Here is a 12,160-nt window from a genome sequence, read left to right as displayed (position 1 = left end):
GGAAACTCCAACCAGAAGCTGAACAGCATAATTTTAAAAAGCGATTTTGGTGACGGGTGGGGCATTGTCTGGGGAACAGCTGAAGTCTGAATAAGACACTATAATTATAACATTTGCAACCCTACAACTTTTCAAATATGTAGTGTGAACAATTAAGATGATTAAGTGACAAATGCCTCAGTTTTCTTACCAGAAAGCTGACTTTTGTCTAAAGGTACGTAAAATGGCATCAACCGTGTCAACGGATCCCCACGTTCAACTTGAAAATTGCCTCTGGGATGAAGGTGCTGCCTTAGCCTCTGGTCATTTCTCTTCCGATAATCAACATAAGTCATTGACTCACTGAGGCCACCTCCTTGGAAGTCACCTTTGCAAAATTCTGTGAATGTATCAAGTTTGGCCAGCGTTCATGCTGTGGGCAATGAGCTTACAGGACTGGCTGAGAGACAATTGTCACTATGAATTTTATTTACAGGACAATCTCAGCTTTTGGACCTGATTAATTTGCACAGGGCCTAACTTGCCTTTTACCATGACACCGTCTTTGTGAAAACCAAGTCAGCATTTTTGATAAGATTTCAAAGTGAAGAAATAATTTCCGGTCACACCCTGAAGGGCTTAGAAACACCATTTACACACATCTTATTATCCTGGTTATCACATCACCATTGTCTTTTCATAAAACAATTTCTTTGGGGGGCGTCTGGGCAGCTCAGTCGGTTAAGCATGTAGACTTCAGCTCGGGTCATGATCTCGCAGTTCGTGGGTTCGAGCCTTGGGTCAGGCTCTGTGCTGACAGCTCGGAGCCTGGAGGCTGCTTCGGATTCTGTGTCTCCCTCTCTAGAGACACAATGTCTCTCTCTAGAGACAGAATGTCCCTCCCCCGCTCATACTGTCTCTCTCTCTCTCTCTCAAAAATAAACATTAAAAAAAATTTAAAAAAAAAAACACAAGTTCTTTTAGTAGCTAGTAATTTGCCACTGTACGTCAGTTTTCACATCAATACATGTTTGTTAAACACATTCTATGTGCTTAATACTATGCTCAGCATTGTTGGGGATAAAAAAAATAAACATTAAGGAGGCAATAATGTGTTTGGCAGGATAGAGCTCTCTCCCATGAATATTTTTGTAACAAAATGAGAGAGTATATAATCATAGTGTATGTAAATGGTGTTGTGATGGAGTACGGCGGAAGTTCAAGTGGGAAATAGCCATGTGCTCTGGGGTAGTGAGGACGGACAGGCTTTCTGGAGGATGCTTGCCATGTGGATGAAAAGGCAACTTCAGTCCTTTCAAAAAAATTACAGTCTCGGGGCGCCTGGGTGGCTCAGTGGGTGAAACGGCCGACTTCAGCTCAGGTTATGATCTCATGGTCTGTGAGTTCAAGCCCCGCGTCGGGCTCTGTGCTGACAGCTCAGAGCCTGGAGCCTGTTTCAGATTCTGTGTCTCCCTCTCTCTGACCCTCCCCTGTTCATGCTCTGTCTCTCCCTGTCTCAAAAATAAAACGTTAAGAAAAAAAGTAAAAAAAAAAAATTACAGTCTCGGGGCGCCTGGGTGGCTCAGTGGGTGAAACGGCCGACTTCAGCTCAGGTCATGATCTCACGGTCCGTGAGTTCGAGCCCTGCATCGGGCTCCGTGCTGACAGGTCGGGGCCTGGAACCTGTTGCGGATGCTGTGTCTCCCTCTCTGCCCCACCCCTGCTCGTGCTCTGTCTCTCTGTGCCTCTTGAAAACAAATAAACATCAAAACAAAAAATTACAGTCTAGACTCGCACCAGTTTGCGAAGGACTGTCCTGCGTTTAATTCTAATTATTGAGATCAGCTTTTCTGGAGGACCGAGATAGGAGCAAAATACTGAGAAGGCCCTTTCCATCCCTGCAAGTCCTTGGGGTCTTCAGGATGTCCCCTGGGCTGTCCTGTTCCAAACCACCAACCCTTAGGACTGAGGCTGCAGAAATACTCAGGAACTCTTACCGCCAGCTACCATGGGGCATAAACACACACACACACACACACACACACACACACACGATTTATGTGTCTCTTGATGCTCCAAGATTTCCTCTCAAAATACGTTTTTGGCAAGGACAAAACTCTTCTTTTGCATTTCCTCTGCTACAATATAACCAATTTTCCATTTGCACTGAAATCTTCCCTCTCGCTTGGAAGAGACATCTACTGTCTTTGCTGCTCAGCATCCATTCTCCCTAATTCTGGTAACAGATGACCTCTCCTTCTGCAGTATTTGCCCACTGGTATGTTACAGCTGGCTCATACTGGTTCACGAGAGCCAAATTATGAAAATATTAGGAATCTGGCCAGCTCGTGGTCGGACACAGCCATTACTTACCATTAAATTCTACACACTTGAGATTAAATACATTATATTTAAAACAAAGGCAGCACGTGCTCAAAACTCGTAAGGTACTAATTAACTGCATTTTATTGTCATTGATCTCCAGGTTATTTACGTTTATTTGTCTGTACGGTAGAAATATTACCTCATGGGTGTTCCTGCACATCTCGTCCCAACTCAGTGCTCTGGGACCACCTGGGGAGAGCTTGAGATCTACCGTGGAAACTGCTAGGCTTTACAAATGAGGACGCTATTCCCCGCCCCCAGAACCGGTTGCCAAATATTTACCGGCACAGCACTGGGTGTCCCCCACTGTGCCCAGCTCAGTTTATGTGGCTCAAGTAGTGGGACCACGTGTTCCCGCCCCAGGAATGGAGACAAGCCCGGAACAGCGTGCAGAAACTATTCCTTGGGCGTCCCTAAGTTAGTAGGATGTAAGTTAGGAGCAGGTGATAGCCTGTTTGTCACCACAGAGAGACTGGCTGAGAAGGAAACCAACACAGGAGAAAGCAAGGTGGAAAGATGGAAACCGATTCTTTCTGTTTTTTTTTTTTTTAAATTTGTTTTAACGTTTATTTATTTTTGAGAGACAGAGAGAGATGGAGCGTGAGCAGGGGAGGGGCAGAGAGAGAGGGACACAGAGAATCCGAAGCAGGCTCCAGGCTCTGAGCTGTCAGCACAGAGCCTGACGTGGGGCTTGAACTCATGAACCGTGAGATCGTGACCTGAGACGAAGTCGGTGCTTAATTGACAGAGCCACCCAGGTGCCCCAATTCCTCAACATTTTTAAGACTTGAAACTAAAAGAATACGCCCAATTTGTGGAAAGATCCCTGGATTAGAAACCCAGGGATTTGTTTTCCAATTCAGAATTTCCCACAACTGTGGGCAAAACATCTCACTTCTCTGGGCCTCAGTTTCCTTTTCCGGATTAAGATGCTGAGGCTAAATGAGTTTGGTAGCGCCTTCCACTACCCCACATTCTAGGATTGCATTTTAAACACATAGCACAGGGGCACCTGGGTGGCTCAGTCGGTTGAGCGTCCGACTTCAGCTCAGGTCATGATCTCACGGCTCACGAGTTCGAGCCCCGTGTCAGACTCTGTGCTGACAGCTCGGAGCCTGGAACCTGCTTCCAATTCTGGGCCTCCCTCTTTCTCTGCCCTTCTCTTGCTCGTGCTCTGACTCTCTCTCTCTTTCAAGAATAAATAAACATTAAAAAAAAACCACATAGCACAAAGTATTTTTTCTAGGATTCTCAAATCTTCTCTCACCAAAGCAAACAAAATCCTTGGATAAATTGTCACAGTCTAGAAAGGCTCATATTTTCTTTCTTTCTTTCCTTTTTTTTTTTTTGTTTGCAACCCAGGAGAAAGTGCTAAGAGGTGAAAACGGGAATACACGACAAGAGGCTTCACCCTGAAAGAAGACGGAGAGTAAGAGCCTGAGAGATGTTTGCTGTGCGGGAAGGAAGCTTCTCACTCTTCCTTCAGCAGCCTGTGAGGCCAGGTGCTAATTAAATTAATAAAAAGGCATTTTGTTCAAACATGTGCCCCACACCTGCTGTGTCACCAGGCACAGGTTGCTTGCCTGTTGTGACGGAACAGTTTTACTGCTTAACAATGAAGGCAAAAAGCAAATAGCGCGAGGGAGAAGTCGAATTGTAGCCAATATGTCCCTGATTTCCCCAACAAATGCCTATTAATTTGGGATGACACATTAGGAAAACACTCATTTCGAATTTGACAATTCTCAATTATTTAGGGCGTGACAGTTTTGTTTAATAGTTACTGTAATTACTAGAAATAACATCCTGTCCTCACCCAATTAAGGACGAGGATGATAAATTGAGAAATTATAGCTTATAAAAATAAAGCTTCGGATACAAACAAGGAACGCATTCATCTCTCCGTGATGATGCTCTTTCCTGAATGGTCTGGAGGTCATTTATCGGCAGTCATTTTAAGAAGTTCTAGTAACATCTCGTCTTCCATCTGAAAGCAGATACCTGGGTTTTTGTTCGAGGAAGATACATTGAAAAAATCCTAGCTGTAGCTACATTTTATGTTAAAAATGGGCATACCCCGATATATTATCATTAGATTTCGTTGTGAGAGACAAAAAAAAAAAATCCAAATTAAGGATTTATTTCCCACTCATCTAGAAATCGGGGCAGAATGTTCGAGTCCTGCCAGAAGGCACTCCGTGGTGTCCAGACCAGGCCCTTCCCAATTCATTGCTCTGCTGTGCGCGGCCTCTGCACTCAGGCTGATCTCACGGTTCCAGATAAAGTTGTACCCAACTTCCTCTTATATCTTACTGGCAACGCTTCACCACATGACATCATCACTAGCAGGTGGGGACATGAGGTCCCTATTCCAGGCAGCCGTGCACATAGCTCAGAATTGCGTGTTCTATTACTGTAGAGCAAACTATAATTAATATAGTTGCCTGTTAATGTAGGGCAAACTCTTTCTGTTAAGGGCCAGATAGAAAATATTTTAGGCTTTCTGAGCCCATGGCCTCTGTCTCAGCTACTTAACTCTGCTGTTGTGTGTGAAAGCAGCCACAGATGTTACACATATGAACGCTCGTGGCTGCGTTCTAATGCCACCTTATTTATGAGAACAGGCCATTGGCTGGATTTGGGCCCCAGGCTGACCCTTCCTAAAGAAGACGAATAAAACGGGCGCCGGGGTGGCCCTGTCGGTTCAGTGTCCGACTTCAGCTCAGGTCACAGTCTCACGGTTCACGAGTCTGAGCCCCGCGTCGGGCTCGGTGCCGACGGCTCGGAGCCTGGAGCCTGCTTCGGAGTCTGTGTCTCCCTCTCTCTCTGCCCCTCCCCTGCCCGCGCTCTGTGTCTCTGTCTTTCTCTCAAAAATAAATAAACATTAAGAAGATGGGTAAAACAGATCCTGGGGAAAGCTAGAACTTCTACACCAGGTAGCAGAGATATTAGCAACATTAACTTTGGCAAGTCCCTTCCTCACCCCCTCCCTCCCCACCCACCTCCCCTTTCAGTATGGTTAGTGCCAGTAACTAATTTAAATCAACAAAATGACGCTGTGCAGGGCACATTTGCTTAAGGCTCTCGTTGAGAGACTAGTTGGTAAATTTCAATTATGCTTTTGTTTGTCACGCTGACTGTTCTTTTACTAGGCAAACCTCCTGCCTTGTTTTTCGCCTTGGTGACAGAATGGCTGTTGTCTCAACCCAGGGCCTGGGAGAAGGAAGATGCCATGAGGTGGGCCGAGTGCCCTGAAGAGAGCACAGAGGACACGCTGAGAGAATTCCCTGAGACAAGGATTGTGGCTTTCCCCTTCTCCTTGGCAGATGGGACAGGCCTGTGATCGTGCACTTAATTACATGTCACTTTAAGATACAGAGTCTCCCCGGTGGACACGGAGAAGAGACAGGGGCACCCCGGAGAGCTCTCACTGGAGCAAAGTAAACCCTCTAGGAGCTGGATCAGAATGCATTGTGGGAATTAATTATATTTACCAGTTATAATTTACCAATTATATTTACCAGAGCTTTTTTTTACCTTTTATTTCGTAAATTTTGTCTTTTTCCTGGATTCAAGGAGAGCAGGAGAGCACACGGTTTAACTCGTCAAATGTAATAAATAAATAAATCCAGTAAATGTAAGTAAATAAATAAATCCAGGAATGAGTGTTTCCCATCACCCACCCCTCCCAGTCTCTTCCAGACATTTTTTTTTTTTTTAAGATTTCATTTTCCGGGGGCGCCTGGGTGGCTCAGTCTGTTAAGCGGCCAACTTCAGCTCAGGTCACGATCTCGCGGTCTGTGAGTTCGAGCCCCGTGTCGGGCTCTGTGCTGGCCGCTCAGAATCTGGAGCCTGTTTCAGATTCTGTGTCTCCCTCTCTCTGACCCTCCCCGATTCGTGCTCTGTCTCTCTCTGTCTCAAAAATAAATAAACGTTGAAAAAAAAATTTAAAGATTTCATTTTTCGTAAGCTTATTTATTTTGGAGAGAGAGATAGCAAGCAGGGGAGGGGCAGAGACAGAATCCAAAGCAGGTTCCACGCTGTCACCACAGAGTCTGATAACGGGGCTCAAACTCATGAACCGTGAGATCACGGCCTGAGCCGAAATCAAGAGTCGGACGCTTAACCGACTGAGCCACCCAGACGCTCCTAAGATTTCATTTTTACAAGTAATCTCCACATCCAATGCGGGGCTCAGACTTATAACCTAGAGTTAAGAGTCGCACGCTCCACTGACTGAGCCAGCCAAGCGCTCGCTCTCCAGATGTTTCTATACGCCTGTCTTAACGATCAGTGTGCCAGGAAGGCGAGGTCACAGTAGCCTCTGTTGCTACTAGAACTCTCAAAAGTGAGGGAAGCCGGGTGCCTGGGTGGCTCAGTCGGTTGAGCGTCTGACTTCGGCTCAGGTCATGATCTCACGGTTCGTGGGTTCAAGTCCCGTGTCGGACTCTGTGCTGACAGCTCAGAGCCTGGAGCCTGCTTCCCATTCTGTGTGGGCCTCCCCCTTGCACTCTCTCTCTCTCTCAAAAATAAATAAACGTTTAAAAATGTTAATGAAAAAAACGAGGTAAGCTATTCTGTAAACGGGCTTCCTAGTTCCTTTTCCTTCATTTAAGAGCTTTAGTAGAGGAATATTAAGCTTCAAGATCTTCCTTTTTCCTAGTACTGACCTACTGTGAAAGTCACTTTTAGCACTTCCCCCAATCCTAATTTTGTGTCCGGTACAGAAGATACTTTAATTAGACTGGCCCACATTTTTACCACACGGATTTGAGACTAGAGGGATAGGTAGACTTTCCACATCTATATCTATCTATCTATCTATCTATCTATCTATCTATCTATCTATCTATTTTAATGTTTATGAGAGACAGAGCGTGAGTAGGGAGGGGCAGAGAGAGAGAGAGAGAGATACACACAGAATCTGAAGCAGGCTCCAGGCTCTGAGCTGTCAGTACAGAGCCCGACGTGGGGCTCAAACTCACAAGCCGTGAGATCATGACCTGAGCTGAAGTCGGACACTTCACCGTCTGAGCCACCCAGGTGCCCCTACCGTTCCACATTTATAAACGGCAACTTAGAAAGTGAGAATAGAACAGTGGAGCTAAAAAGAACTTAAGAGATCATTTAGTCCAAATTCCTTAATTACAGAGAGGAAGTGAGAGTCAGAGAAGGAGAGTGATGTGCCCTGGATTGCACAGCTAATTAATCATCGAATTCAGGGGAAACTCAGGTCTTCTAGTCCACAGAAACACTCAAAGGTCCACCCTGGTTCCCAGCAGGCTGGACTACCAGTGGGTGTGGCAACTTTCTAGCAGATGGGGAGTGGGGGGACCACGGCCGGCCCCTGGTCAGGCATTAAGATACCTGGCTTCTCTATGTCTTCCTGCAGAAGCGGTACATGAGGAGAACCTTCGCTTCTTCTGGAAAGGCCCTCTGTTCCTGGGACAGGGACCCAGCGTGGTGGCTGCATGGAGATCTGTCCGAGACAAGTGGACAGTATACAATGTAAGAAGCACAAGGTGGTCCTCACTAGGATGTCTGGGCCTGCCTCTGGAACATTCTTGTCTCTGGGTTTTTCACGTGATCTCACCGAATTACCCCCGAATCCAGAATGCATTTCATTTACTTTGGTGAAGCATGGCAGTTTTTGGAAGAAAGGAAATGAATCAAGTTTAGATCAAACAAAAAGGTTACCAACACTTCCCACAAGGTTGGTGATTACTAAGAATTAAAAATTCAGATTAAGGGGGTGCCTGGGTGGCTTAGTCAGTTGAGCGTCTGACTTCAGCTCAGGTCATGATCTCACAGTTTGTGAGTTCGAGCCCTGAATCGGGCTCTGTGCTGACAGCTCAGAGCCTGGACCCTGCTTTGGATTCTGTGTCTCCCTCTCTCTCTGCCCCTCCTCAGCTCAGACTCTGTCTCTGTCTGTCTCTCTCTCAAGAATAAATAAACATTAAAAAAAAATCGGATTAATATATACGGTAGTGTAGCTTCATAAGGGACACAAATGTCTAGTATATTCTAACATGTGTATTAATTTCCAGGGTCATCTTCATAAATGGGTAAAGCTTCCATAGATTCATAGGAACATATGGCCATATATTCATATTATGTATACATAATATACATATGTAATACACATACATATATATACAAATATATACCTATATATTTATATAATACATATTTGTTACATATATATTACATATATGCATTCACATATGGGACATATATGTTAATATGAATATGTTATTTATATGTGTATATCACATGCATATATTACAGAATATACATATGTTATGCATACATAATATGTATATATGTGTGTATCCTTATATACACATCCATATATTCATATGCAAATGTGGAAATTTTACCCATTTATGAAGATGGGCTTGGAAATTAATAAACATGTTGGGACATACTAAGTATTTATATATATATGCACATACATACAAACATACACATATACATGCATATATTAATAGATTACATATGCATATATGCAAACCCTTCTTTCTCAATATATGAGAATCCTGTGGGATCCCTCTCTCTTCACATGCATATATATGTGTGTATGTTGTATACCTTTCTCTTTCTTATTTTTTCTTTTCTTTTTCCTCAAGAAGAGGAAGGGAGAGAACAAAGAGAGGAGGGTTGACCAAAAAATGTTCACACATTAATAAGAGAAGAATAAATGCTTAATCATAATAGTTAATGACACACACCCTTTGAAAATCTCATCTGTTTTCACCTAAAGGAAAGATATTGTAAAAGAACATTCTAAAATGAAAGAAACTCTTTTTTCTGTTTTCTAAAACCAACAAAGGCTACCTTGTATTGAAAGTCATTATGGCAAAAGCATTAGGAAGGAAGGACCGTTTAAAGTTAAATCTGTCATTAATTTACTAACCCCTCACTTGAATCTCATAAATAATTTTAAGTAGAAAAGGTTGTCCAATGTGATTAAGGCCATTATTTCATGCTGAAGTAGCCCACAGGCTTTTCTAGGGTAAAAATCTCTCCATAAAAAGAAGAACTAAGGTTTCTTCAAGGTTAAGGGTCTTTGGAGCCTATTCCGTGAGATATATTACCATAGAGATGATGGAGTGTGTAGAAGTCGTCTGAGAAGATTACACCAGGCTTCCCAAGGTGAGAGGTATCTGAACGAAAACAGATTATATTATTTTAAGAAGATTTGCTGGTGTTCGATTTCCCAAATGAATCATAATGCTGTCTGCTTCCTAAAAACCTAACATCTGTATTGAGAAAATGATAGCCTTGGTGTCATTTAGTTCATTCAACAAATATTTATTGAACACATCCTGTGTGCCAGACAGATTTCTGGGTTCTTGGGATCCAGCAGTGAACCAGATGAAGTCCCTGCCCCCAAAGACCTCATAACCTAATGGGAGGCAACGAAAAGATAAAGCAATGAATGTAAAAGCCAGCAGAATTCCTACTCCATCAAGAAACAGACAAGTAGGCAATGAAAAGCTCCGTGGCGAGCTTGTTGGACAAGGAGAGGATTGAGAGGAGACAGGCTGTCTTTCCAGAGCAAGTGATGTTGAGCTGAGACCCGAAGGCTGAGGAGGAGCTGGTATAGCCAATGTAGGTGGGGGTTTGAGGTGGAGGGAAGGAAGGAGTGTTGCCGGGCAGATCACGTGGGACCTTGTAGACCACGTTCAGGAATTTGAAATTTATTTTCAGAGCAGTGGGAAGCCACCGTGGAGTTTTTAGTAGCCAAGTGACCTGGGCAAATTTTGTTTCATAAGATCCTCTTGATGGGAGTTGGAGGAGGGACAAGAGCCCAGATAGGAAGGGCATCAGGATTCAGCCAGGGAAGAGACAACAGCGAGAGCTAAGACAAGAGCCAGTACCTTCCTTGTGCCAAATATTCTTCTAAGTGCTCACATGCACCATCTCCTTGAATCTTCGTAGCATCCTCACCAGGAAGGTCTATTATTACCACCTACGTTCTGTAAATGAGGAAACCAGAGAGGCTGAGTTACTTGCATAACCAAGTGGTAGATGTGGGACTTGAATCTACTTCAGCTGGCTGCAAGTTTAACCACTTCCCTACAGATCTCTCTCAAGACGGAGGCTCATTAGAGGGATATTGAGAAAGTGGACTTGAGAGCGTTCAGTGACTGCGGTTCGGAGTCATGAGGAAGGATGATGCCCGGGCGGGGGTGGTATTGCCTTCCAATGGGAGGAGAATGGAAGGTTTTTGGGGGGGGGGTGGGGGATGGGGGCGAGGGGGAGGTGTCCAGTTGAATTACAGATCTAGTGCTCCAGTGCCAGTTCTGGACTGGAAGTGCAGACTTGGGAGTCTTCTCAACCTGATCGTAATTAGACTCAAGGGAGTAGACGAACTTACCTAGTGAGAGTGTGTACGGTGACGGGAGAAGATAGCTTAGTGCCCCCCGAAGACTCCAACACGTAGGGAATGGGTGACTTGAAAAAGACTGACAGGATGTACCCAGAGAAGTCGGAGAAAATCAGAGGACTTGGTCGTCATCGAAATCGAGATGATGTTTCCAGAAGTCGAGGACTGCTGGGCAGGGTCAGATGCTGTCCAGCAAGGTGAGGACTCCACTGGCCTTAACAGCAATGAGGTCCCTGGTGAGAACACTGTAGCGGACCGGTGGTAGTAGGCGGACTGCGGTGGGGAACGAAGATAATGAGCGTAGGAGCGAGGTGGTTGGGGAAGGGGACACGGGGAAAGGGGGAGGAAGTTGGTTTGATTTTTAAATACAGGAACCACCTGTGTTCTCCTCGGGTGCTGACGGCAAGGAGGTGGCTCAGAAAAAAATGACAGATGGAGCAGAGAGGGGACCAAAGAACCGGCTCTTTGAGACGAGGTGGAGTTTAGAGTCCGGCTGGAAGGGGTGGGTGCGGAGGCGGATGTGTCCACAGGCTTGGTGGTGGGTGGTCAAGGGCTTTCCTGTTAGAGGCATTGACGTCATAAAGGGGGAGGTGTGTTGAGGTCAGAAGCGTGAGGGGGGAGAAGCATGAGTCAACCGGAGCAGCGGCCCTGTGAGAGAGCAGATCGCAGGCAACACGGAGGGCCCCGTGGAGTCTGGCAGTCATGAATTTATGGTGGCACCAGTCTGCGAGGTCATCTGATCTTCTCAAGCAGAGTTCAGCAGCCCAGGTGTACAAAGAGCTCAGAAACTGTCGCATGATCCGAGGTGAGGTTTTTCCGGGTGTTTGGGGACGGTGGACGATATGAGACGACGAAGCAAGAGAGGTGGGGGTCCGCGAGGGCCTGGCTGAGGAGGCAGATCGTGGAGTCTCAGCTGGATGGGGAAAATAGGGAGCGAGGGGACAGATCCTTGCTCTGACTTTCTCATGGACTCTGTTACTTCGGGCAAATTGCCACAGATCTCTGGGATTCGGTCCCCCCCCGCCGCTTGTGAGTGAGGGTGTTGGCTCGTTTGGTCAACATCCCTCCCAGTTCCAAAGTTCTGCGGTTCAATTTTGCAAAAATGCAGGCACTCTCAGACCATGAGTGAGAAACAGCTGCCAGTTCTTTCTAATCACCGGGGTCAAACGATCTGCACTATGCTGGAGAAGCACATTCCATTAATGTTTCTAGACCATCGATGCAACTCTTTAATTTTCTCATGCAAAGATGAAAAATGCTCAGGGCCCTTCCCCTAAATCAAGCCTAACCGTCTCAGGGACGTTGGTGATCCAGCCCTGCTGTGTACTTCCCAATCTGCACTTGATTCAATTAGATTCAACTTAAAAACAGATCGATGAGTGTCTGCGCTGCATGAGATACCGA

The 12,160-nt window shown here is 45.4% G+C and overlaps 1 long non-coding RNA gene across 1 annotated transcript; it reads right to left on the bottom strand.

Annotated features, from left to right (window-relative positions):
• Positions 1 to 7,289: 7,289 nt before the first annotated feature.
• LOC109269215 (uncharacterized) lies at positions 7,290 to 11,669 on the bottom strand. Its single transcript, XR_002080988.2, has 3 exons — positions 10,748 to 11,669; positions 9,462 to 9,530; positions 7,290 to 7,843 (listed from the first exon to the last, which is right to left on the bottom strand). It is a non-coding gene; the product is annotated as an uncharacterized LOC109269215 (long non-coding RNA).
• Between the last annotated feature and the right edge of the window lie 491 nt (positions 11,670 to 12,160).

This window comes from Panthera pardus, unplaced genomic scaffold (assembly GCF_024362965.1).
Source record: "Panthera pardus isolate Hobbes unplaced genomic scaffold, ASM2436296v1 HiC_scaffold_9, whole genome shotgun sequence".
Lineage (NCBI taxonomy): Eukaryota > Metazoa > Chordata > Mammalia > Carnivora > Felidae > Panthera > Panthera pardus.
Note: the sequence above shows the minus strand (reverse complement) of the source record. Positions and strands in the feature narration are given on the sequence as shown.